Source organism: Eretmochelys imbricata, chromosome 3, assembly GCF_965152235.1.
Source record: "Eretmochelys imbricata isolate rEreImb1 chromosome 3, rEreImb1.hap1, whole genome shotgun sequence".
NCBI lineage: Eukaryota > Metazoa > Chordata > Testudines > Cheloniidae > Eretmochelys > Eretmochelys imbricata.
The window spans coordinates 30,627,352-30,653,991 of record NC_135574.1 but is presented as its reverse complement, the minus strand read 5'-3'; the positions used below and the strand labels follow the sequence as shown (position 1 = coordinate 30,653,991).

The window sequence follows — 26,640 nt, the reverse complement described above, 5'->3', positions numbered from 1 at the left end:
CTCCTTAAATGAGGCCCTGATTCTGCAGTCTGATCTGTACGGGCAGAAGAACCCCTGTGCTCCTGCGGAGCCCAGTTGACTTCAGTGGGACTATTCATTAGGAGTAAGGGTCTGCCTTCATAGATCAGATTGCAGAATCAACTCATTGCTATTCACAGAGTGAACTTCATTGCAAAACTCTGCCTTTGTCACTGAAAACTGATTCCCAAGTTTCTCTTTCTCCCTGAGCAGCCACGAGAGGGGGTTTGCATGGAAGCAGATTGGCTGGGACTCAGGCCTGGCAAGGTAGAAATGATGCTTGTTGGTCAAGGGAATGCTCTAAAAGAGCAGGCTGAAGGAGCACCTACGCCAGTCACGGAGGATATACATCCACCTTTTGTCAAAGTGGTTTGTCTCCTGGGAGTTTTATTGCATCCATGCTCTTCCTGCCCTCCAGCAGCAGTGGCTGCAACTGTTCCTCACTGGTCAACTTTATGACTTTCATCTGTGCCTGTGTTCCCTCCAGGCTGGGCGAGTATGGCATGTACTGCTTAGGTTTATCCTTTTAACATCCAGGTGGGTCCTGTGTTGGTCCGAAGGCACTTTCTCACTTTGAGTGAGGCCGGCTGCTGTGAGCTCATCACACAAGTGCCCACTACTCAGTCAGACCTTTGCACTGATGCACAGCTGGGGACAGTTCATGATGCTAGTGATTATCTTTAGAAGTCTGAATGATCTGGGTGCTGATCCTCCGAGAGACCATCTCTCATCCTGACTGGTTATAGATCACTGAGATCACTTTCATTCATAGGATTGAACGCTCTGGCTAGCAGCATAACACCTTCAGTTGAGGATTTCTTAGCATGGGAATTTGCTCACCCATAGTAGCATGCCAGAGCCTGAGTCTGGGGAGCTTCAAAGCCTGTTATGGGATCCATTTATTTTGTTCTGTGTTTGGGTGATTTGGCTGAGATTTAGCGTTGTTTCCATTTTTGTTTTTGCTTGTATTTAGTTGCTTGGTGCCTGGTCTGTTGTTGGGTCTTCTAAGATTAGCTAGTTGCAGTTCTAGCTTCCTGCCTTGTGATGGGGAGAGGCTATTAATAACGGAAGCCCTTACCTGCCATACATATAAGGGCTATAAAAGGAATAGCATTTCCTGAGCAAACTTAAAATTCTTCTTCCTTCCTAGATATTACTGTGCATGTATAAAAGCCCCAGATTATTTAATATCAATATTGCGGTAGCTACTAGGAGCCAGCCAGGTGAGTGCCCCAAAAATGTGAGCCAGGGTGGTTTTTAAAATATTACAAGGCATATAGCTATGCATTTCACTCATGGGTTTCTCTATTCCATTTGTCCACTTAAACCCTGATCTTGCAAACACTTGATAATCCAATTGAAATAGTGGGAATACTCTTGTTCTTAAAATTAAGCATGTGCTTAAGTGTTGGCAGGATAGGGCATCATAGCTTATAAGGTCCATGTTTTCCTGTATGCTTGTACTATACCCTGCAAAATGCCCCCAACCTCATATTGATTGGGGCCTCTGGGTGTTATAATATACATATTAAATGATAAATAGTTGACAGCAAGTCCAGGTTAAAGACGACAAGAGGCTGTATTGACCATGGTACAAGAAAAACAATGCTTCCAGCAACATATAGGATGTCATGATACAGAATTTCTAGGATTAAGGCAGCCTCCTTCTATCCCCTTCCACTCTTTGTCCCCATGACTGCTGCATCTAAGAGTAAGCCTACACCAAGCAGCAGGTGTAAATTCCAGCTCTGTGCTTTCTCTGATCGAGCTAGCGTGCTAAAAGTAGAAGCATAGCTGTGACAGCATGAGTGGTAGGAGGGGCTAGCTGCTCAAAGTATGTACCTGGGGTCTCAGTTGGGATCTAACTTAAGACAACTAGCCCTGCCCACTGCTGGTGCTGCCATGGCAGTGCTTCTGTTTTTAGCTCTCATTGAACTAGCACAGATGCGTCTCCTTGAGCTGGAATTTACACCTGGCTCTGGTGTAGACGTACCCTTAAGGTTCAAGACAGCAGGCTCTGAGTTTGAGCTTCAGGGGAGGTGGTGTTGCAGTATGAGAGTAGGGTTGCCACCTTTCTAATTGCTGGTAACCGGATCCCCCAAGGTTCCACCCCGTCGCTTGCTTGATCATCTCAAGGAACCTGCTTGAAGGTAGGAGGCATCCCCTGCTGAGCAGGGACTGATGTGGGTTCGGTGCCTGGCCCAGCCCTGTGGTAACTGGACTTTTGGTTTTGCTGCCATTTAGGGTAGCCAGGTCCCCTTTTTGTCTGGACTTTCTAGTTGAAAACTGGGCATCTGGCACCCCTAAATGGCTCCCGGACATAGAAGCCAAAAACCAGACCCTCCAAATAAAGCCTGGACAGATGGCAACCTTTATATGAGAGGCAACAGGTTAAGGGTCCTAAATAGAAGGGTGGGAATTCTGTAGAGGGGTCAGATTAGTCTACTTCACACACTTGGCGCTCTACTAGATAAGAGTGATGAAGGCATCCTTGCTCCTTCCCCAGCTGGTCCAGTGGTGTTTCCTCTCCCTTAGTTCCTTGCCTTGCCCACAGACCATAAGTCAGAGAAGGAAGCTTGCACAGGGAGGAGTGGGGTGATGGGAAGGGACAGCTGTTGCAACTGCCAGAAGAGGAGCAAGTACAGCCGATGCCACTTCTGCTCGTCAGAGGGCTGGTGGCTGAGCAGCAGCCTAATCCCAACATCCTCTTTCTTCCCTCAGACTCATATTCTTTCCTCATCCCGGGCTGTTGGACCCTCTTGCCCCCAACAGCTGTTCAGACTGTCTTGACTCCCCAAATCAGTCACCGATGCCTTTTATCAGCCTCTTATGCTGTGATCTCAGAGACAGAGATTGAGAGGGAAGTTGCTTTAATCTTAAATGTGCATGTAAACAGGACCCCGTGTGCGTGCTCTGCAGGATCATGGAACAGCATTCTGTGGCATGAGCTCCTAAATTCCACAATGTTTGTTCTTCACAAAATATCCCACATTCCCATTCCTCCCAAGCCTCCGCACAAACAAAGGAGTGGCTTCCCACCGAAAATGCTCAATGATGTAAAATTCATGTATCTTTATTTTTAACTTTTTTTTTTTTAAACTATGCATGCAATATATAACCATTTTTTGCTGTTCCCTAGGTAGCTTGGCTTGGTAGGCCTTGTTATCTAGTCACCCAAGTCAAACCTCTTTCTCCACCTCACCCCCATTTATGCTGAGGAACTGGGAGCTTGTAGCTAGCTTCAGTGTCTCATCTCCCTAGCTCCCCAGGCCAGTAGTGCTGTTCTCCAGGCAGCTCAGCTCGCCAGTTTGCACATCTGGCTCCTCCCTGTTCCCTGGCTGCAAACTGGACTCCAGCTGTGGTTCCCCAAATCCCTGCTGCCTGATTCCATGGAACAATGCAAAGAGTGTGCATGGTACTCCAATGAATTACTTCTTGTGGGGTGTGCAGGAAGCAAGAGGCAGCTGCAGGCAGGTCCCAAGAGGGGAGAGCTGTTGTGAAATAGCAAAATTCCACAGTTAAGAAGCTGAGATTCATGGCATCTTGGGGGGGAAAACTTTATTTTCCATGGTTATGAAATTGCAGAGTCAATTGCAAACTTTTCTTTAAAATTCCAGTTTAAGAGCAGGCAGACACAAGTACATCAAGTACTCGTCCATTTTCAAGATCTTCTCTGCAACCATAAACGTTAGAATCCTAATTCTTTATTATTATTTTAAGATGCGATTCTGTGTCAAGTGACTAATTATGTGGCAAATTCCATGGCTGGGAAATCCACTGGGCTGTTTTTATGGCCCCTCCATATATAGGGCAGCATAGGCATGAGGGCAAAGTTAAGGTTTTTCAATGTACTTAACTCTGCAATCCCATATATTACACTTTTTTTGTAATATGTCAAAAGTTCAAGCTCTTCAAACTATTGTGTGTTCTATTATGTTTGTTTGTTGATGCATATTTACAACCTTAACTCCAGTCTAACAAAGGACTTGTTTTTTCCTGTGGATGTATTTGATGAATTGTACTGCAGTTAATGCAACCCCTGCCCTCTCAGAAAAAGCCTTTATAGTGCGTCCAAACACATAGTGTATAGCTTTAATTGCTAGCATCCTGTGCAGCAGGGAAGCGCAACAGAAAGAGGCTGAAAAGAGGAAGGGAAGGATAAACTTCCTGAACAATGAACGTGTAATGATATAATTGTGTTAATCTTATTGGAAAGAGTTTAGCATTAAAAGAGGAAATGCAGTAAATATAACTGGCACTGTTCCATCCCATACCGCCTTTCTCTCTTTTTACTCTAACCCAATAGTTTGTGCCCAGTCAGGCCAAACAATATGTGGCATTTGTCAATCGCCTCTTCAGTTCAGGAAGGAAAAAAATTAATTTCATATGACTATTATCTCATGATGACACTTGAAGGCCTGCAAAATTAGATTTAATATGCTTAGTCATAGTGGAGAATTAGACTTTCCATGCTTCTTTCTTTCTCTTGTAAACAGGGTCTTGTGGGTCTCATACAGTATGTGATCTTATTGCTTAAATGTTGGGATTAATCACATAACCTAAAATTACCATTTTTTTGGCAGTAGATAAGTAAAGTTAGCTCAGCAAATTTTTAACAGGGTAATTAACAATCGGAACAACTTACTGAGGGTTGTGTGGTTTCTCCATCACTGGCAGTTATTTTAAAATCACAATTGCAAGTTTATCTAAAAGATGTGCTCTAGTTCAATCAGGAATGAATTAAGGAAAGTCCTGTGGTGTGTGTTATACAGGAGGTCAGACTCACTAGATGGTCACAATGGTCCCTCTTGGCCTTATCTACGAATATTGGCTTAGCACTTCTTTACTGATGTAGTACTGAGGAAGTCGTCTTACCCATAGTTTAAATTACTTAAATTTGTACTGCAGCTTAACGTGATCTGTTGTTGTTTTCTATAGAACCCAAGATCATGGTGGATGTTTACAAGGTCCTTGCTTGTGTAAAATGGGCTGGAAGTTTCATATATACAATAGGAACTAAATTGGTCACCGAAGATGCCTAGACAGCAAGCTTCTGCAAAATGGGACATTGTAGTGCATTTGTCCTCAGTGGGAAATTATTGACCAATTTATAAAAAGCATCCATTTAGGAAGAAGTAGTCAAGTACCTAATATAATATAAAAGTGCAATTCAGCCTTGCTGTAAGAGGGCCAAACTCCATTAAAGTCAATAGTTGCATCTGCATGCACTAAAATGAATCTGGCCCAGATTAGGCCCTTCTGTAGAAGTCTTGCATATTTTTATTTTCTTGTGAATTTGGCAAGGATAATTGATTTTTGTTTTGTTTGTATTGTGGTAGTGCATTAAGGTAGTGTCAGTCAAGGCTCCATTGCACTAGACAGACTTCTGACAGTTTTTATAGTGTGTCTGTTAAGCCCTTGAGGAAAAAATGTCCAATAAACAAACAGACTTTTGATGATGCTGTGAATCTGGCTGTTTGGAGATGAACAGTAACTATTCATCTTGAGTGTTGTCATCCACGATTTAGATTCAGGCTTGTCAGATGTACATAAACTATAAAAAAATATTTCTGTATCCTAAACAAAACAGACATAAAACACACACGGGTACAATGTACCATGTCAATGTATCTTGGAATAGTTCTTTAAAATTCCAATTTAAGAGCAGGTGGTATATTAGATGACCTAATAGATACTGTCTGACTAGTACGATCCTGTATCTGTCTGTGGAATGGATGAAGGAAGAGGCTTCTGCCCGTGCAGTAATATATAAAAGTGCAACAGCACATTAAATCATTAGGCATTGTCAATTTAAAAAAAAAAAAAAAAGGCAGAGGAGTAAGATCCCAACTTCCTTACGTAGAGAAGGATCTAAAAGGGGAAGCTGTGTCTTGAGAGCTTGTGTAAGCGCCCAGTGAATAGCATATAGTAGCATATTTTCAGGATCTTCTAGTTTGTAGTTTGCTGCCCCTGGCTTGTTTCATGTTTCGCTTACTGGAGCGACACCTTACAGTGCCAAAATCTTTTTCTTTTTCTTAAATTGCTTTTGCTGGTGATTTAGCATTATGCTTTCTTTCTCTAGCTTTCCACTTGCAGGGAGATGAGCCTGTCTGCGTTCAGCTTCACCGCTGCAGTTTAAACTTCTCAAATGCTATCAGTTTTGCTTAGCAAGCAGGTGGCGGGTATGACGATGCTCCCCATAAGACTTTATGGAAATATGCTTATGAATGTATATATGACATAACTAGAATGTTTGTTTTATGCTACATATGCCATGTAACATATCTCTGTAAAGGTTATGATCTACTGAATCTGTTAATCCTAGTTGTATGCATGTGTCATTTTTGTATTCAGAGTTATGAATATTGGCTATGTACTGGCTTGAATTTTAAGTAGCCTTTGTAAAGCATTTGTTCAGCTTCTTGAGAAAAGAGTGTGCAAATTAAATACCCAGTCAAGAAGTACTTCAGGGACAATGGATCTTGGAATGCTCCAATCCACATAAGAAGTCTACCTGAGGATGTTCAAGGTAGCATGTGACCCATGGCTGCTACCTGTAAAAAACTGAGTCATGCATGGACATGTGACTTGCCCATGTGATTCCGAAACTCCATCTTGAAGCTGGACTTTACATAGGAGAGAGTCTCCACCCAGAAGAGAGTCTATTTAAGCCCATGGGAGACCCCTCCATTTTGTCTTCAGCTGGCTAAGGAGATATCCTTGGGGGTGGAGAGGCTATCTGAAAGGAACAAAGGACAGCAACTACAGGGGGTGTGAGTGATTGCTGGTCCCAGACTAGAAGGAGACTAATCTGTAAAAGAAAGCTTACTGGAATTCGTCTAAGGGTGAGGTTTTTACCTGTATTTAGTTTTATTACTGTACTAGACTTAGACTTGTGTGTTTTATTTTATTTTGCTTGGTAATTCATTTTCTGTCTGTAACTACTTGGAACCACTTGAATCCTACTTTCTGTATTTAATAAAATCACTTTTTACTTATTAACCTAGAGTATGTATTAATACCTGGGGGCGCAAACAGCTGTGCATATCTCTCTATCAGTGTTATAGAGGATGAACAATTTATGAGTTTATCCTGTATAAGCTTTATACAGGATAAAATGCTTTTATTTAGATGCTCAACTCCCAATGGCGTCTAAACCGAAGCGTCAAAGACAGGAACACTTCCTAAATTGCTTTCAGTTAGTCTGAAGCTTTGGGGCATGTGGCTCAGACCCTGGGTCTGTGTTGGAGCAGACTGGCATGTCTGGCTCAGCAAGACAGGGTACTGGAGTCCCAAGCTGTCAGGGAAAGCAGGGGAAGTAGCAGTCTTGGCACATTTGGTGGCCAAGGGGGTTTCTGTGATCTCACCCGTCACAGCGGGTGCCTGTAATACTGAGGCACACTTCATGTTGCAAAGGTTAATGATGGAATGCTTCGTGTGCAGATGACAGAAGGAGAAAAACTGAAGATGAAGAATTGGCCATTGATGGACACATCTGTGTTCTGACTGAAAACACAGACTATTCTAAAGCATGAGAAAACAAAGTAGCATGGGAATCCGTCCATTTATTCAGCGGGTGTAAGTGATTTTCCAAATTAACCACCAAAATCTGTAAGGAATGTCTTGGATCCATCTCCATAGCTAATGCCTAATATCATTGGTGTTCTGCAACTCACTGAATTGGTGTTTTCCCTCACGCTTTGTCTATCTTCCGGATAGCTCTTACATGACCCAGTGGTTAGGCTATTAGCCTGGGACTCCACGAGACCAGGATTCAGTTGCTTGCTTCACCACAGACTTCCTGTGTGATCTTGGGCAAGTCACTTGGTGTCTCTGTGCCTCAGTTCCAGGTCTGTAAAGTGGGGTAATAGTACCTCCCAAGGGAGCTGAGCAGATAAATACACTAGGAAGACTCAGATGCTCCGATACTATGGTAATCAGGGCCTCAATAAATAGAAAATGTGGCATGTTACTGTCCAGACCGGAGGAAGGAAGGATTAATGGCTCCTGCGGCTCAACCCCTCCATGTAGTACTGACTCCGCTGCATGCGTGCGTGGCGGGGGGTGGGTGGGCGGGGGGAGGGCTGTGGAGTATTAATTGCTCTTTATGACATTATCATTGAGGTAGAGCACGTTTCTGAATGGAAATGGACTTGGCGTGAAAGCTCTTGAGCGGGGTAGGGCAAACTGGCCACAACTTATCGCTTCTCCCTCTTTCCCACTCCCACCCCCCCTAAATTGGTAGAACTTGTGGGGGGAAAAACCCTGAGTGGCTTCTCAGCTCCTCTGGAGCTTTACATGTAGGGTTAGCATGTCAGCATTTATTGCAGGGAGCATGAATCTCTTTACTGGCTGCTTGATGCTGACCTTGTGAATTACCTCACATGGGCTCACATGGCCCTATTGGCCAATAGGCCCATGATAGATTGTGGATGTAGCAATTTTAAGGGCACTCTTTTAAAGAGGAGACTTGGGGGAAATGTCGTGAGGGGAAGTTGGGCCAGCAGAGGGATCTAGAGGAGCAGGTGACTGGCTAGCATGTATTGAACAGATGCAGTGTGTCGTCTGGCCTAGGGGACGAGTGTGAGTATAGTGTAAATGCTTGGATAGCAGTGTGCACAGGAGTGGAGTACTGGAAGGAGAGAGAGGCGCTAGAGGAGCTGTAGAACTGGCCAAGGAAAATGCCATGTTAAAAAAGAAAAGGTGATCACATGGTAGGAGAGTTGCAGCTCTTTGATATCTGGAGTGTTCCTGACATGACCACAAAAATAGAGAAGGGAGTACCTCGTTCTCAGGGCTTAGAGTACTTGTTTGCATTCAAGAAGAGCAACATGTGGGATGCCAGCAGATCCCAATCAAAATAAGAACTGTAAGTGAGCAAGCTTTGCTAGATGAGAACATAGACACAGCCTCTGCTTTATAATGTCTGAAGGAAGCTTGCTGGCATGTACAGCACTTTTGAAAGAAGATGAGCTAGTGATAAACTTGACTGTAAAGGTAGCATTAATAACCGTACTGATTTGCCCTAATGCTGTTTGACTGTTAAAGCTGAACTTTCAAGACATGAGTAAGTGTCTTCTTAATGCCTACTACTCCTATTGATTTGAGAATATTCTCAGCAAAGGGAAAATGAATAAACATTGGAGCAGTGCAGGGTGAAGCAGTAGCTGTTAATGAGGAAAAAAGAGCTAAGTACATTTCAAGCTCCATCATTTTGAGAGGAGTGTTCTATAAGAGTAATAGCCATGAATAGAAATGAAGAAACATGGATGGAACAGCTTCAGAGTACATAATAAAATGCTGCAGGTAACAGCAGTGAGTGAGTACAATCTCTCGCAAATCCTAGTACCTTACAAAGGGATGCTTAACCCCCTATATAGAGACAACAGAATTGACAAATATACATTGTGCTTAACCCTGGCTGTGTTGAAAACCCCATGAGGCTGTTATGGAGTGTTCAGGGTTATGGGTGGTACATATGAAAACTCAGTTCAAATCAGGTCCACATTCAGGACACTCCTTCCCCAAAGTCAGGGTTGTCTGTATAACTTACAAGCAGTAGGCTAGCAACTTCTGCTCCAGTTTCCTTCTGATAGTTGGCTCTCACTGAGGATAAAAGCCTGCTATTTCTTTATGGTTAAAGGAGTTACTCTTTCAGCTCAAGTGGTAGGGACTTGGACTTTTAATGCTGAAGACCTTGGATTCTGTGTGTTAGAAAGATAGAATTACTAGTTAACAGGCGTTTTAGAATTTAAAGGGATCATTTGGATATGTTCAGGTTGAGTAATGTGTGTGACTTGAGATGCAGTGGTTGCATTCAGCCAGCCCTATATAGCAAAGCGTGATAGGAGCTACATCAAGGGGTCATTCATAATGTACTGCCTTCTTTCCTTTGGTCTGTCAAAACAGCCTCTTAATAGGTATAACACTAAAAATGATTTTGTAGAACCATCAGATTGGTAACTTGTAATCTACCATTTGCCTTGATACTAGTATCTAATCCAACAACAACCCTTTCTTGTCCAGCCTCCAAAAATTGATTTATCATCCTTTAATTCTGCCTTGTAATTAAATTTCTGCCATAAGCTGGTTCTGCTAATTCAGTTATACCTCCCTTTTCATTGACAATAGATTTAATGGTTCATGCTAAATATACAGACTAACTTCTGCAGCCCAGCTAAACTAGGCTTTTTAGGATTGGAGTCAGGACTTCTGATTTTAGGAAACAATGTCCAGTACTTCTCCTGAAGACCCTTTTAAAATGAAGAAGAAATACACACCCACCCCATATATTTAAATGATTGTGTGTATTCTAATCCAGAAGGTGGACATAGCTTTTAATTCAAAGTTGCTAATTAAGTGGTCAAATACAGTATTCTGTAACTTACGCTATTACAGTAAGTGGGGGAGGAGGGATAGTTCTATGGCAAAAGCACATGACTAAGAGTCAGATGAGCTGTTTTGGTTTCCTCCTCTACCACTGACTTTGGGTCTTTGGGAAGGTAATTTTAAGGCCTGATTTAACTCCCACTTGAAGTCATTCTATTGAGTTTAGTGGGGGCTTTATTTGATTTATAAACTCACCTGGCCCTCTGTCTGAAAAATGGAAATAAATACTTGCTGCCACAGGGGTGGTGAGGCTAAATTAATTATCTGAGGGTTTTATTCTGCCACCCCTCATTGTAGTATCTGAGCACCTTCTATGTAAAATCTATAGTAATAGCAAAGTTCCTAGTGGACTTCCTGGAATCTTTTGATACTTCTTTTTCTGGGTAAAAATACTCTGTATTAATGTTTGTAAAGAGCTTTAGGATCCTTGCCTGGCAGGCCCTGCAGAGATACAAACTAATAGTAGTCTCTGTTCTGTTGAAGTAAGATAACGGATTGTAACAGAAGCCATTTCTAACCTTCTTTTATAATGTCATTAATGGCTCCAGAAAACGAAACTGGTGTCCGTGTAGTTTGGTTGCCTTTCTTTTACTCCTAGATCTGGACAAATAATATTTGGAGGTTCAAGACCGATGCTTGCATGTTGGGATTTTTCTTTGAGCTAAAATTGACTCGTTCTTTCTGAAGAACGTATAACAGCATCAAGCAGGGAGGATGGTACAAGTGGACTTCGAAGGCCAGTAGAATTGATTTTTCATACACAATAAGAGAAATTTACATACTGATCAATTCCCTAGCAGTTTTCTGTATTTCAGGACAAATAGAACGTACATTTAGGTTGTAAAATTTAATAGGTGTATGCCGGGGTGAGGAACCTTTTTTTTCCATCCGGGCCACTGACCCACAGAAAACATCAGTTGTGGGCCAGACAGCCCTGCAGGGGGGCGGCAGCTCAGGGTTTCCCCTAGGCTACAGGGTGGGACCATAAATGAGCGGGTCAGTGCGTGAGAGGGCTCTAGGCTGGGGCCAAGGGGTTTGGAGTGAGGGAGCAGGCTCAGGGCTAGGGCAGGGGGTTGGGCTGCGGGAGGAGATGCGGGGTGTGGGCTCTGGGAGGGAGGTTGGGCGCGGAAGGGAGTTCCGACCTCTGTGGGGTCTGGAAGGGAGTTAGGATGTGGGAGGGGTTTGGACCTGAGGCAGGGGGTTTGGGGTTCAGGCTCCGGCTGGGCGGTGCTTACCTCAGGTGGCTCCTGGTCGGTGGCGCAGCGGGGCTAAGACAGGCTACCTGCCTGCCAGGGCTCTGCGCTGCTCCCAGAAGCAGCCTCCATGTCCCACCCCTAGGCGGAGGGCCTGGGGGCTCTGCTTGGTGCGCACTGCCTATGCCTGCAGGCACCGCCCCTACAGTTCCCATTGGCCACGGTTCCTGGCCAGTGGGAGCTGCAGAGCCGACACTGGGGGCGGGGGTAGCACGCAAAGCTTCCCTGATGGCCTCTCTGCCCAGGGACCGCAGGGACATGCTTACTGCTTCTGGGAGCTGCGCTGAGCTGACCAAACTTTAACAGCCTGGCTACCCCAGCTTTCCCCTGCAGCAGGGTGAGCTGGCGCTCATGGCTCCAGTCCCGCGGGGGGTGTGCCGAGGCTAAGGGTTTCTGGCCCGTGGTGCTGAGACTTGTTGCAGGCCTGCTGAAATGAAGCAGCGGGCCAAATCCGGCCCACGGGCTGTAGGTTCCCCCACCCCCACTGTATGCATTTGGAATGACTACTGAATAATACTCACAGAATTTTCACACTAAGGGCTAGATATTGGTCTCTGTTACATGTGTGCAGCCCTGTTGACCCAAGAGATTTGCACAGGGGGGCCAAAAACAAGATTTGTCCCAAAGACTGAGACTTAGGGGAAAACTCTAGGTCAAGTATGTATGTCTTATGCTTTTTGTTTCAGGCAAGTGAATGCATCTGAATTGCTCTGAAGAGATTCAAGATAAGAGGTAAGGGTGATTTTTCTCCCTCTTTTCTGCCCCATTCAAAGCACCTAGTGATCTGAAAGAACAGAAAATGTAAGCCTCAAAACTTGGCTTGCAGCAAGTATTAATCCTCTGCATTGAGCAAAATTTGGGGTGACACTTATAGACAGGATGCCATTAATTGTTGACCTGAAGGACAAGTCTGGTCTTTTTACATCAATGTTACAAACTTTTATCTTCACACCAGAATGAATTTCCTGAGAATTCAGTAATTAAGTTTTATCTTTTTAAGCTAATTTATCTCCAGTGGGGGAAATTTGTACAAATTAGATTGTATTCCGATCTAATAGTCTATGCTGCCCCATGAGGCCAAAGTCCTCCTTTCCATTTCAAAGGACGACTTCCTTGAGAACATAACTAACCTATTTAAATTGAATAGAATGGAATTTTAAAGTTTGGAATAACTCACTCTTGCCTCTGACTAATGTGACTTGTGTCTTCATAGTATACTCATGTATGCCGTACATCTCTGTGTAGTTAAAATTAGGTAAACGAAACATTAAAATAGTCAGCAAATGTGAAAAGGTAAGGTTCCTACAGAAATGTTAATGTGGCCACATTATGCACATGCAGAGCCAGCTCTTAAACTGATGTGAATCAGTTTAGCTACCAGTTGTGGATCTGGTCAGTAGTATTCTCTGTTACTGTTTCTGAATAAATATGTAGTTGTTGCTACTGCATTTCGTCTTTCAATGCTAAGTTTTTCCCAATAAGGTTAACACAATTATATCATTACACATTAATTGCTCAGGAAGTTTATCCTTGTGTTTCATTTCCCCAGTGCACAGGATACAAGCTATTAAAGTGATCGTGTGTTCAGATAGATTAAAACACTTGGGAAATTCAACCTTAGTTAATTACTGGCCTACCTCCCCTTCTGTAAAATAAATATATATTTTTATTTTACAGAAGATCCCAGTGTATTTCACGCGTGTCCACGCACAGCACAACTGAAATGCAGCAACCTCTTTTGCACAGCATGCTGCACAATATTCTGTGTGTCCATGTTGGATGGGATGAATTTCTGCCAAGAACCCCTACTCTTACTAAAGAGCCATTACATTTGTCCATGCAGAACAGACAGGACATCAATTAAGTTCTTTCACAAAGACCTCCACACATAATTCATGACACCCTAATTTTCTACATAGGACAAAAGATTGAGTCAAGCCTGCTAGGATTTGAACTTGTGGCTTAAGTCTAAGTAGACATCTCCGATGGCTAACACCTTTACGGATATGTGTGTAGTTAAAGCAGCAAACCCCTCTTCTCCCAACTCCCCGATGTGGGCACAGTTATGTCAATATAGAAGTGCTTATACCAATATAGCTTATTCTGGTTCAGGAAATGTAGTACCAGTATAAAGCACTTTTTATACTGTGTGCATCCTAGGGCTTTTACTGCACTAACTATATCAGCAAAAAGTCACACTTCTCACTGACATAATTACACTGGTACAGCTTTCAGTGTAGACCAGCCCATGGGCTCCGAAGTCACTGAGGTGCTTTTGAAAATGTTAATTTTTCCTGTCTTTTATATAGGATTTTCACAAGCTACAGGATATTGGAAAAACATGGCAGGTGAAATATATTGTAACCCCCTGAAAGTTTGTGGGGCACTCAGAGGCATATGTAGTACCTGAAATTACTTTATTCGATTTGGAAAAAAAGTTCAAATTTTGAGTTGGTGGTTTCGTAGAGGAATAGTAACTCTCCACATTGCACACTTCAATGTATATGTTGTATAGCCTAAACAGTAATATATTAAGATGTATGTTTGAATAGGAAAAACATTATGGTCCCAATTCAGGGAAGTACTTAGTCATGTGCTTATGTGCTTTCCAGATTGGGTGCTATGGTATAGGCCCTGATTGAACAATCTACTTAACCATATGCCTGACTTTAAGCAAATGAGTAGTCCCACTGGGACTCTTTATGCAGTTAAAGTTAGTCATGTGGTTAAAATGTGTGCTGAATTGGGGCCTACGTGAGCAGAACAGCTCAATTAACATTGGTATAGGAACCTTTCCTTCTGTATTTCTTGACTTCTATTGTGCAGTGTTAATAGTCTTGCATTTATACAGCTTTGTATTAGAATTTTACTGATGAGCTCTCTGTGTCAAGTTTGATTAATGAAGCTCTATCTTTGTGTATTTTTTTCAGAATAGAATAAAATTCATCTGCATTCTGCTATCTGTAACCTTACAGTTTGGTTTGACATACCAGTAAATCTCCAGTTAATAAGTACTGAATTAATGCATTCCAAATGATGCGTTTGTGATCTTGCACATTGAAGTTTTTTAATCCCTGCTTTAAACTCTTTCCAATTTCAATTTTGTTTTGGCGAATAGATTTCGGAATAAAACTGGCAGTTTTAGAACTGTAATTTAATTGGCATTTATGGGGTGAACAATCTGTCATTACATTATGCTGCACATGCTCTTATAGGGTTTTCACAAGATTTAACTGTGTCGTGCAAGAAGCTTAATGATTACATGATACACCTCCAGAAATGTATTTGTGATGCTCGAAACATGACACACTGAATGTTTTAAAATTGGGCCCTTCTGGTTTAATTTATTGTTTTTAGAATCTATTTTTCCATGTGACTTGATGTTTCACAGAGGCACGATATCAGGTATAAACAGGAATGCAATGAGACTCCGTGATGTGCCTTGTCTGTATTTACTGTGTGTGTGTAAGTAAGATATGATGGCTTATTTTGGTGTAATAATGTTTGCATGTCATTCATGCAAATGTCTCTCAATGCACAGACATTGCAATGGTCGCTAGATATGATGGGGATCTGGGGCGGGGGGTTAATAGACTAGGAGATGCATAGGGTACTGGTAACCACCAGTGTGGGGAACCAACAGCTACTGTTGGTAGCGTTGATGAGGGGAGTATCAAGCTGGTGTTTCTTGTTTTGTGTAGGATTGGTGAGCTGCATAGCTGGTCAGAAGCAGCAGCAGAGGGTCAACCTCCAACAGAGTAGATTGGGTTGGGGTCTGAGAGGAGGCAGCAAGTGAAGGTATTGGGAGAATGAGATCGATATAGTATAGATTGAGGGGCATAGGAGCCACGAAGGGTTTTGAAATCCAGGAGACAGAATTTGGGAGGTTTCTTTGGATGAGGTTTGGGGAAAGCAGTCTTGTGTATTCTTGGTGGTGAGCATATTTGCAGCATTAGTCTGAATAGACTGGGGACTTGGTGAGAGTGATTCTCAGAGGTGATAGAGGAGGGAATTGCTATAATCTGCATGAATGAGTGGCTGAGAGAGGGTAGGTGCGCGAGGCAGTGGTGTGTGTACACCGTTGTGGAGCTGGTAATGGCCAGATCTAGTACTGTGAGATCTGAAGGACAAAACACTGCAAACATCACCAAAAGCAAATTTTTCTTCTGGCAGGTAAATGGGCTGCTTGGCTTAACCAGTCTTTTTCCAGTTCCAGAGTGTATGGAGAAAGATCTCTGGTTCAGCACTGAAACCTACAACCAGAACTAGCAAGTTCTTGAATTCAGAATGATAGAACTAGAAGTCGAAAAGCGCTTGCAGAATCCAGAGCAAGAGAGATTTATCCTGGCAATAAACTGACTTTCCTAAACACTTTAATCAAAAACTGAGCTGTCCTTATCTTAAAGGGATAGTAAAGATGCCCCTATATCTGGAAAATTGTACCAAATGGAAGAGTGTATGAGGTATTAGGTTGACTTCTTACCCATGAAATATCACAGGACTGACAGTGATAGTAATGGAAATAAAACTCTTTATCTACAGCCCAGGAAATGGTAGGTTACAGTGACCAGGTACCCTGGTTGTACTAGAATTATCTCGAATTGCAATCAGTGCTCCTGAGTCTGGGTTTTTGGGGAAGTTGTGTGGAAGTTTTTTGCACCCCAGCACCCAGTTTAATTAAAAACTGCCCATTGCCCATCCAACTACTCCTACTGGATAGCCCCTCCTAGATTAAGTCTTTTTACCCATCTTCTCCTGGCCGGCAGTACAACTTGTTCCCCCTCTCCGCACAGCTCTATTCTTTCTCTCCCTCTGCTCACTGGCACACTATAGCTATATATTCCTCTAGTGTGGTGGAATCCGAAAGGAGGAGGCAGCAGAAAAGCAAATAATTTGGACTCTGATAAAGCATAAAGTGGCGGAAGAGGTGGGACCTGTAGGAAGGGGAGTGCCATTTAATTTTCCCAGTAGTTGCATGTCCCTGAGTGTTCCTAGACCCTAACATGCCTGTCTAGCAATCCAAACCCTCCGGAGAGTCTCTGAACTCTCATTCCCTACAAACATCACTCCCTAGTTCAGGATTAAATCCTGGTCACCCTAGGCAATGCAACCTCTGATTCTTCCTATTTTTCCTCCTCCTTGATTTGGGATTGTGGGAAACTTCTGGATATGAGACGGTAATATCGGTCCTTGCCAATTCAGCCCATGACCTCTGAGTCTGCCAGTAGTTAACATGATCCCTTGTTCACTGAGAACTAGATTAATTTGTGCCTGCTTCTCCTAAAACCCTAAAAGTTGGTGGACCCAGAGCACCTCTTTTAATGCTACCCACTCATTCCCTGTCATGAACAGTTTCCTTCACCTTTACTTTATTCTGTGGTAATGCTAGAACAAAGAGAAGTATTTCTTCTTCTTGCAGATTTCCCCCCACTTTGGAGTTCCCATTGTGAAACTCAGTTGGCAAACTCCATTCTTCAGTCTTTGCATTTGGGGTGTCTCTCTTTCCCTTTGATTTCTCTTAGCTCAGACCCCAGCTCAAGTCAGCCAGAGGACTGGCTTAGGTGTATAAGGCTTTGTCTACAGAATTTGTCGCTTAGGGGTAAGAATAAACCGCCCCCTTGAGTGACATAAATTACACCAACATAAACACCATGTGGACAGTGTTGTTGGTGGCGGAGCTTCTCTTGCTGACATAGCTTCTGCTGCTCATAGAGATGGTTTTATTATGCCTATGGGAGAGCTCTCTCCTTTCAGCATAGTGTGTCTTCACCAGATGCACCACTGCACCTGTGCCACTGCAGTGCTATATGTGTAGACATGTCCTAAGGCACCACTGCCTCCTCCATGTGGCAATGCAACTCATGCTACATTTTGCCTTTCAGCTGATAAAAAGGTAAAGAATATACCACAAATTTTTTTGAAAAGAAAATTCCATTGACTTTGTTTTTGGTATTTATCTCTTGCCACCTTTCGGTAGGAACTACAAGAGCTGGATGTCCAACATGGATAAATTAAGTACTGAAAGCCTAGCATAAGCAAGTGGCTCACACCACCACTGAAGTGAAGAATATTGTGTAGGAGAATAATGTGTATAGATAAACCTTAACCATAACAGACCTGGCCATCTGCTATATTACAAAGTAATTAGGCCAATTTAATCTTATATTGGGATCATTCCTGTCTTATTTACTAAATGAAGAATGTATTTTTACTCATATTTCTGCTCTTCTTCCTGTATCCAGCTTCTTTCCTTTCTTTCCTTTTTCTTTTCCATTTCTTCATGTTCATTGTATAATTCAGTTTTGTTAATATTTTCACTATTCAAGCTCTTCTGTATTGTACTTAATATATATCACATTTTTGCATGTTTCCTTAAATAATTCAATAATTTTTTAATTAGGATGGATATGCAACACACCATGCATGCTTCATATTTTTCACTTTAATGAAGGGACTTGCGATATCAACTCCTGGAAACTTCTTGCTCTTTTCAATGCTGAAAAAGCTCTACAAATTTGCAGTTTATTCAGGGAGCGTTTTAAGGATAAATGCACAAACTCAGAGACCACCTTGCTTGAAAATGTAATATAGCAATAGTATTGCTGAAAAATGTAATTATGGGCTAATATTTCAGAACTGAAAGGAGATACTGAGCTTGGCATTCTCTAACAGCAGTGCTTTTCTTCTCCACATACTGAACCTTCTGCACACACCTTCCTCCTTCCAAATTTTGCATGAATATTGGTATAGTATAAGAAACAAAAAGAGAATTGTATCCTACTGCAAGTATCTCATGTTGATTCACTGCTATGCAAATGTTCATCCTTTAATAGTGTGGGATTACAAAGCATTATCATCCTCAGATTGACTCAGGTAGTGCTATTTTTATTTAATCTGTATTAAGGTATCGTTGTGCATCTTTGGTCTTGCAGCATAGAGGTAATACGATTTACTATTTTTATAAAAATCAGTATGGCTGTGTAAATCCTGTCAATACCAAGAACTGAAAAGATTAGTCATGAGCTTGCTCTTTTTCCTTCAGTAGTGAGTAGGTTAATTTTGTTTTCCATAACAACCTCAACCACATTCACCAGTTTTGGAACAAAATAGTCACATTTGGCTCGTGGTACAGCATTTTCTCATCACTGTGTGATGGTGCATGGAAACACAGGATGCAGTCTTGCAACACTTAAATGCTCACATATAGCCTCATTGATTTTAATGGAGCTACTCGTGTGCATAAAGATTGCTTACGTGAGGTAAGGGTGGTAGCATCATGTCCCATACTTGCAATCATATTACCCTTGCAAGGATGATTAGCTAAAACCTCTGGCTGCAATGGTTTCTGTTTGTTTGGGGTTTTTTCCTTTTAAAAATGTGGATGTGTAGAGAAGGAAGGACTATAATGGAATAAGACACATTCAGACTATATTAATACATGGTCGTATTATTCAGTTATCTGGGGAACCGCTCCTAGAACTGTATCTAGTAGAGGTTTTATGCATCTGTATGTTTATGGAGTTGCCTGACAAATTCAGACAAACAAGTCTTGACTCTGATTAGTCAAAATATAAAATGAGGTGCATGTTTAAGGAGCAGATCAAATCACAGTGAAGTACTTGGAGTCTTTCCTTTGACTTAAGTGGGTTTGGACCAGGTTCTAAATTTCTTGATGATCACCTCCATAATGTTCTTCACTGTTATCACCGTATAGTAGCGTGTATCCTGAGGAAAAATAAATGCATGCCCATGCCCGGTAGCTGAGGTCAGACCTGCTTGGGAAGTACAGTAAGAGCTGTCTACAAATAGTATGTCAGATTGACTTTGATGTCCTGTTCCTATTGCCAGAACTGACCGCTGGCTTCCATAATTTCTTGATGTGGTTGAACTGTCACATTAAACAATACAGAACTTTCAAAAGATTTCAAAAGAAAAGAATTGTAGTCATTAATGCAAAGGAAAGGCAACTGAAGAAACCAGTCCCTATGTAAAAGGATAAATGGACACAAATCAGATATTATGACTGGCAGTGTACAAAAACCTGTAGGAGAACACTTCAATCTCCCTGGACACACAATAGCAGATTTAAAGGTAGCCATCCTGCAGCAAAAAAACTTCAGGACCAGACCTCCAAAGAGAAACTGCTGAGCTTCAGTTCATTTGCAAATTGGACACCATCAGCTCAGGATTAAACAAAGACTCTGAATGGCTAGCCAACTACAAAAGCAGTTTCTCCTCCCTTGATGTTCACAACTCAGCTGCTAGAAGAGGGCCTCATCCTCCCTGATTGAACTAACCTTGTTATCCCTAGCCTGATTCTTGCTTGCATATTTATACCTGCCTCTGGAAATTTCAACTACATGACTAAGTGGGTATTCACCCACGAAAGCTTATGCTCCAATACGTCTGTTAGTCTATAAGGTGCCACATGACTCTTTGCCGCTTTTAAAGAAACCTGGACAGGTATGAACTGTGGCTGAAATTTTTAGATTTAGGCAATTTAAAGCTAGTTACCAAAAATAAATAAATATTTTTAAAATAAAAAAAGGAAAGTTGCTTATTTTGAAAATGGGCTCAGTAAAGTCAACAGGGGCTGTTGGGATATTACCTTAACATAAGATTGGCCATAGTGGCTCAGACCAGTGGTCTGTCTGGTCCCATATCCTGTCTTCTGAGATTAGCCAGTGCCGGATGCTTCAGAGGGACCACACTTTGGAAAATCAGGCCACATTTGTTTGAAAGATTTGACTGAACGATTTCCTTGAAAGCCATTAGTACTAGAGGTGGTAGAAAATTTTCCATCCGTGAATGCAGATTCATCTAAATTGAAATGCTCTGTAGTTTCCTGCCATCTTGCCATTTGGTGGCATGTTGGGGAGCCAAAAGCCTGGAAGGCCAGGCTCCCAGTTTCCTAGGTTCCTCTACAGCTCACTTGATGGGGTGCTGTAGAGCAGGGCTTCCGAGCTCTTGCACTTGCGCCTCTTCAGCAGCCTGGTCTCCTAAGGCTTCCAGGGTCTGCAGCTCTGGGTGCAGCCTGCCATGCAGGCGGCCCCTGAATTGAGGACCCCAGGGCTTTCAGGGTTTGTGGCTTCAGGGCAGCCTGCCAGGTGGATTGCCCTGGAGTCCTGGACCCCAGAGCTTTCCCTTTTTGGAGAATTCCTAAATTTGAAGTGGGGGTGTTTTGAAATAGGAATGAAACCAAATTTTGAAATATTAACATCCTCCAAGAAATAGAATTCCCTTTCTCCACACAACTCTCATCTGAACTGCTGGCCAAAATTTCTAACCTTGGTTGCCTGAATTTAGGCACCTAAAATTTATATTTAGGCACCTAACTTTCAATATACGAGTTGGAAAATTTTGTTCACTAGGTTTAATGTCTTTAAATGAACATGATTGGGTCAAATTTGGCCCACAGTTGGGTGTGTGTGTGTTTGTAAATGCAAGAATTTACAAAGCCTCATGCTATTCAAAATGTTTACCTCTTATTACTACTTTTTGTCTTCTGTTCTTAATCTAAAGTGGGAGTAGAAACCTCAGAATGGAATCTTTTCAACTCTCTCTTTAATAGCCAGGAACTCTAAATGATGATGTCCATTTGGATAAGCTTTGCATTTAGTTTGGTTTCATAGCACGAATTCCACTTTAGACAGTATAAATTATTATAGTCGTAGAGGTTGAAGCACTCCAGAGCCAGAGGTCAGTCTGTGAAATAGAATGGTTCAATTTTCAGCATTTCTTGATAATAAAATCGGTAGATTATGAAGATGCAGTGATATTACTTTCCATAATAGTGTTGAAAAAATAGTGTTCCTTTATAAATCCCTATTTTAATCCCACTCTCTAATAACCACAAGTTGTTGAGCTAGATGCAGGAATCACTGGATGAAATCTATGGCTTTTGTTATGCAGGAGGTCAAAATAGAAGATCCATAAATTGCCCCTTTGGTTTTAAAATCTATGAATTACTGTGACTTGGAAAGCTTGTTGGATCTGAAAGTTGCCAGACTTGGACTGAAGGCAAAAGGAAATATTTTTGCAAGGTTTGAAGAAAAATGATCAGTGTTTTTGAAGTAGATTGAAAAATATAATTTACCCCAATCTGAAACTTTGACCCTTATCTAATAATTGTGTCATCCTATAGAAAAGTATGGGCTTGTCTACATTACTCGCTGGATAGATGAGCAGCAATCAATCCAGCGGGGGATGACTTATCGCATCTAGTCTAGACATGATAAATCAATGGCCGAGCGCTCTACCGTCGACTCCAGCACTTCGCTGAAGTGGGAGGCCGAGGTGGAGTCAACGGGGGAGCGTCAGACACTGCAATAAGTAGATCTAAGTACGTCGACTTCAGCTATGTTATTCACATAGCTGAAGTTGCGTAACTTACATCGAGATATACCCCCCCATCTCCTCCCCAGTGTAGACCAGGCCTAAGTCTTGTTTCAACCCCTTTCATGTGTAGAACTTCAGAGTTACTAACATCAGAGTTACAGACTGACCGGTCAATCACAACCTCATTTGGAACTGGAAGTATGCAATCAGGCAGCAGCAGAGACCCAAAAAAAAAGCCAGTACAGTACTATGGTAAATGTAAACTCCTAAAAAGAATAAAGGGAATGTTTAAAAAAATATTTGACAAGGTAATAAAACTGTTTCTGTGCTTTTTTTAAAATAAAGAAAAAGCATTTTTTCTGCATATTGACTTTTCAAAGCTGTATTAAGTCAATGTTCAGTTATAAACTTTTGAAAGAACAACCATAACGTTTTGTTCAATGTTACGAACACTTCAGAGTTATGAACGGCTTCCATTCCCCAGGTGTTTATAACTGAGGTTCTACTGTACTTTCAATAATGTTAAATCTCCTTGAAAACTCATGCACTGATTGATTGTATTTGAAGAAAATGGAGGCTTAATTACAAAGTTAATCATTTTTGTTGATGAGATACAGGTTTTTCCAGCATCCTACTGAAGAACTGGACTCCAGTTGCTTCATCACTTCATAGACTATCAGGATTGGAAGGGACCTCAGGAGGTCATCTAGTCCAACCCCCTGCTCAAAGCAGGACCAATCCCCAATTTTTGCCTCAGATCCCTAAATGGCCCGCTTGAGGATTGAACTCACAACCCTGGGTTTAGCAGGCCAATGCTCAAACCACTGAGCTATCACTCCCCCCCCTTCAACTCCAGCCATTGGCTTGAATTTTCTGTACTACCTTTCCCCTCCCCTGAAAACTAAGATTCTCATTTACATTCATAGCTGTGTCCAAAGGTCCGCTCTCTTTTTAACAAGAGGCTCATGTGAGCTGAAGACTCACTCCAGCTAGTCAGGGGTCATTCAGGGTTGCTGTGCTTTGACAAAACACACATTTCTTTATACTGAATAAGAAAGTGTGCAGTGTATGTTCCAGTGGAAAACTTAAAGTCCTTTCTAGTCATTTCCTTGCTCATAAGTACTTGGGTTTTGTAAATGATGTGATAGGTAAATATGTTCTTGTCGCTTAGCAGCTTAAGGCCTGGTCTGTATTTGAAAGTTGTACCACTAGAACTACTGGGGTTATGGGTATGATTGATAGAACTATTTCAATAAAATAAGTAAATAAAATAATCAGTACAAGCCCTAGTGTTGATCAGTTATACTGATATATAAAGGTGCTTTACACCAGTACAGTTGCTTCCCTTTCTGTGAAGGAATAGCTATACTGGTATAAGTACCTTTATACCTGTATAACTGCGCTCACGCTAGGGCTGAGGTTGTAGTGCTTTAGCTATACCAGTATAATGAAGTGCAGGGGTGAAAGTAACTTAACGGACTTACCCGTGCGCAGGGTGGCCAGGGTCCTGGGCAAAGTTTGGGGGAGGGAGGCAGCTCTAGGCCTGTGGAAGGGGCAGGGCTGGGACCAGACTCCCCCAGCTAGCTCTTCAGCGCTGCAGGGCCCGTGCCACCCAGGGCTCCAGCTGCAATTTAAAGGAGGCTATTTAAAGGGTCAGGGGCTCCGGCCGCTGCCAGGAGCCCTGGGCCCTTTTAAATCACTGGATCCTGGGGCAGCTGCCCCTTTTGCCCCCACCATCAGCGGCCCTACCCATACAGACAGCTGTGTACCAGCTTTCTTACCGGTACATCGAACCGGACCGGCTTACTTTCACCTCTGTTAAAGTGGTACAATTTTCTAGTATAAACAAGGCCTTAATTGGTTCTTGGAAGTTATTGTTTTGTTTTGTGGAATATTTAAAACCAGTCTGCCCCCTCCTACTTATGGGTAAAACAGGGAAACCTTAAAAAGGAAAAACAAAATCCTCTAATTATGGATATCCCCATCCCCTTTCTTATGCCTCGCGTTATATAGGATGAAGCAGTAGGATGGAGAGTTGGAAGAGGGTTAGAATAAGAACCCTATGCAGAGTTCCCACTTGGTTGGAACAAGACACAACACTTGTCCCCACCATGATTAAAATATGAACTGTAGCGTACATGTTCCCAGCCCCTGTTAAAGGCCTGGCTTGATATAGATGGGTTCTTGAATGACCAGGTGACATACAGGGAATATTATGCATGATTTGCTTATGCAGAAGATAGGCAGGTACAACAATTAAATGTCTGAATAAAGCCTAAGATTTACCCTAAAGACAAGCTAAAATCTGAGAGAAGTGGGTTAATGTTGAAAATGCTAGCAGGCCGTTGAGTATAATGGTAGTGCTGGAGGCTTCCATAAAATCAGGGCTTAGTGATGACAGTTATGGTGCATGGTATTGGGAGAATGAGAAACTGCAGTCATTGAACAAAAACGGGCCTTTAAACTAATGACAGCTACCTAAACAGTTTTGCAATAAAATAATTTCCATAGGCTATTATTTTTCAAATTATACAGGGGTCTATTAGCTTTTTACAAATTGGAAAGTACTCTGTGATTCTGTTGCAGTGCTTTTTACGTTCCTTCTAAAGGTCAAACTACCAATCTCTCTGTATATTTTAAGCCAGAGTTTTTAGTGAGAAAAGAATAAACAGCAACGTTGCCAAATTAGTTCACTGATCATAATTTCACTTTCTTGAAGTGATACCAATACCAAATATTCATGCCTGTACCAAAGTGGATTTCTAACCCGGAACATAATAGCTTCTTTTCTTTTTCCATCCCTACTATCCAATATATTAATAGGGTGCTTCAGTGCAGTGGGCTAAGGGTTTTCTACCACTCTACCCCACAGAAGATGATCCTGAAGTTTGTCAAAAAATGCTTTGTCTTTCCCCTTGAATGTCATAATTTCACTTCCATCCTGCAGCCTGGGAACACAGAGTCCACAATGCAGCATCTGACCTGCCTCTTATCCCACCTGAAGCCATCCTCCCAGGTGGTCAGATATGTATGTCTCTTCTTCCCTAGTGCCCAAGACATTCCCCAGGGGCACAGCCAATCCTTGGGAAATGCCTCAGCCAATTAGTTAAGTGGGCATCTCAAGACAGTCAGCCAAATAGATAATCTTTTCAGGCAATCCAGGGGATTTCTTGGTATCAAGCTGCAGGGTACCTACTCTATTTACATATTCCCACCAAGAGGTGGCATCACCTGTGCTGAGTGATGCTCTGTGAAATGATTTGTAACATGTCCCATCAGAATTGACAATGCACTGAGAGTTGCCTTGTGTCAGGTTCTCTAGTGGGAATTGCGGTGACCATTGTATTTAAGGTTGCAGAAGTCTTTTCATTCTAACAACCCTTTGTCAGCTTTCACCTCTTGCTGACTTTTTCAGGCTCTTCTTGAAAGGGGTGTTTTGGGTGTGTGCTTGCTTGCTTGCTTATGGTATTTGTTTGCTTCAAGCATTTTTGATTACGAGGAGAATGGGGGGGAAGGGACAAAATACGCTTTTTTTTTTTTGGTGGGGGAGGAAAAATTCTACTTAAGAACGCTACACTGTGAAATACTTTTGCATGTAGAGTGTTGAAATTCATCATGGAAATAGTCATGTCTATCTTGGGTTCTTATGTATATATCACCACAGTACCTGGGCGCCTCACAATTGTTAATGCAGTTATTGTCACAACATCCCTATGAGATAGGGAGTGCAAGTATCCCCGTTTCTCAGAGGGGTAACTGAGACAGTGAAAAGCTAAAGGTACATCCCTGCTGCAGTTGGGAGACGTCACTCCCAGCCTGGGCAGATGTTCACGCATGAGCTGCGCTTGAGCTAGTGGTCTAAAAATAGTGGCGCTGGCAGCTCAGGCTAGCTCCCTATCTACGCTTGTAGGATCTTGAATGGGGTTGTAGTAGGATAGCTAGCCCAAGCCGCTGTCCATGCCCCTGCAGCCACACGGCCATTGTTAGCACACTAGCTCAAACACAGCTAGTGCATGGATATCTTCCTATGCTGAGAATTGCGCCTCCAAGCGCCTGTAGACCTAGCCTAGGTGATTTACACGAGGTCACATAGGAAGTGTGTGACGGACTAGGGAATTGAATCAGTGTGTCCCAAGTCCTGAAGCACCCTAACCATTGGACTGTCTGTCTTCAAGGAGAAGGGCATGTGAGTGCTCCAGGAAAACCTGCCTTTGGCTTGACCTAGTTGTGAGCCTTACAAAAATACACTTTGCACATATGCAGGGAAGTTGGTATAATTATTGGCAACATTCCACAGGCAGGCTGTATGATGTGTACCTACCTAATCTTAACTGGTTATTGAAAACTTCCAAGGTGGTTCGAAGCATTGCCTCATTTGTTACTCCACTTCTAAGCTTCCCTGGAGAAGATGCTCTCATATGGACTTCCTGAGGTGGATATGGCATTCTGGTGGTGTCTTAATCCATTATTATTGTAGCATGAGATGGGGGGAGCGGGAGCCTGTTGAGTTAGGCACTGACCATACACATAGTGAGAACTTACAATATAAATAGACGATGGCTAGGAGAGAGACTATTTTTAACCCGATTTAACTGATGGGGAACAGACGGGGGGAGAGAGAAAGTGTGACTAACCAAAGATC

General features: G+C 42.4%; 1 protein-coding gene across 3 annotated transcripts in view; it reads left to right on the top strand.

Annotated features, from left to right (window-relative positions):
- HPCAL1 (hippocalcin like 1) overlaps positions 1 to 26,640 on the top strand; it is a 104,451-nt gene that overhangs the window by 9,336 nt on the left and 68,475 nt on the right. Inside the window, exon 2 of one of the 3 annotated variants that reach the window (XM_077812527.1) lies at positions 12,347 to 12,392. The exons of the other annotated variants lie outside the window; for them this stretch is intronic. The gene's annotated coding sequence lies outside the window, so the exon portion shown is untranslated. The remainder of the gene's footprint in view (positions 1 to 12,346; positions 12,393 to 26,640) is intronic. 3 annotated transcript variants of the gene reach the window in all.